Raw genomic sequence first — 1,284 nt, forward strand, 5'->3', positions numbered from 1 at the left:
ATTCTGCTGATGAGGACCACAGGATAGGTCTGGGTCTAGACCCAGGAGCTACAGCTCTGCTCAGCATGGCTCTTTCCCCATGTGTGGTTTTTTAATCATGGGTGGCAATGTGGCTCCAGGTCAAGGTTCCTGATCTCTTCTCCAAGCCATATAACTGTAATACATCTTTGCTTTGGATTCCATTTTATCGTTGATTTGCTTCATCAAGGTTTTGAATTCACAAAAATCCATTTGGGCAAAATTTTCATTGTCCTCTTCCAACATTTTCCTAAGTGTTCTTCATCTTTGGTGTGCTTCTTCTATTCTTTTTCTCTTTTCCTTATAAGAAAGTCTGGGCACCTGAGTGTCTCAGTTGGTTAAGTGTCTGCCTTCAATTCAGCTCATGATCCCAGGGTCCTGGAATTGAGTCCTCCGAGTCAGGCTCCCTGCTCAGCAGAGAGTCTGCTCCTTCTTCTCCCTCTACTCCTCCCTGCTGCTCATTCTCTCCCTCTCCCCCCGCCCATGCTTTCTCTCTCAAATAAATAAATAAAGTATTTTTTATGGTGAAAAAATTTAAATTTAGATTTATAGCCAGCTGGACTCAGTTTAGATGATCCTAATTTTGTTGGCAACATTCAAAGCATCATAGTCAAGAGCCAGTCAAACATATGCTTTCTTCTCTCCATCAGGCCTGATCAAGGTATTGACCTTGGTTGCTTCAATGTCATAGAGCTTCTTCACAGCCTGTTTGATCTGGTGCTTATTGGCCTTGACATCCACAATGAACACAAGTGTGTTGTTGTCTTCTATTTTCTTCATGGCTGACTCAGTAGTCAGGGGAAACTTGATAATGACATAGTGATCAAGTCTGTTTCTCCTGGGGGTGCTCTTTCGTGGATATTTGGGCTGCCTTCAGAGACGCAGGGTCTTGGGTCGTCAGAATGTAGGTGACGACCTACGGATCTTCTTTTTTTTGTGACTGTGCACACCTTTCAGCACTGCTTTCTTAGCTTTCAAAGCCTTTGCTTTGGCTTTGGCTTTGGGAGGGGCAGGGCTTCCTTCTCCGCCTTCGGTGCCATCTTCGTGAAAGGGCATAAATAAAGTCTTTAAAAAAATTTTTTTTAATCTGTTGGTGCTTTCTATTCAAAGTAGAGTTTTTAAGAAGAAATTTTTTCCTGGGCCAGTGGTAGTGGGCTCTTCCAATGAGGAAGGAGCCAGGGCTTTCAAAGCTTCACATTGAAGGCTCTTAGGAAATCTCCCTGATGCGCAGCACAGTTCCTTAGGACACAAACTTGCATGAGTGGA

The 1,284-nt window shown here is 43.6% G+C and overlaps 1 pseudogene; it reads right to left on the minus strand.

Moving 5' to 3' along the window:
- Positions 1-585: 585 nt before the first annotated feature.
- Positions 586-1,058, minus strand: LOC129505190 (60S ribosomal protein L23a-like; annotated as a pseudogene).
- Positions 1,059-1,284: the final 226 nt, after the last annotated feature.

This window comes from Nyctereutes procyonoides, unplaced genomic scaffold (assembly GCF_905146905.1).
Source record: "Nyctereutes procyonoides isolate TBG_1078 unplaced genomic scaffold, NYPRO_anot_genome, whole genome shotgun sequence".
Lineage (NCBI taxonomy): Eukaryota > Metazoa > Chordata > Mammalia > Carnivora > Canidae > Nyctereutes > Nyctereutes procyonoides.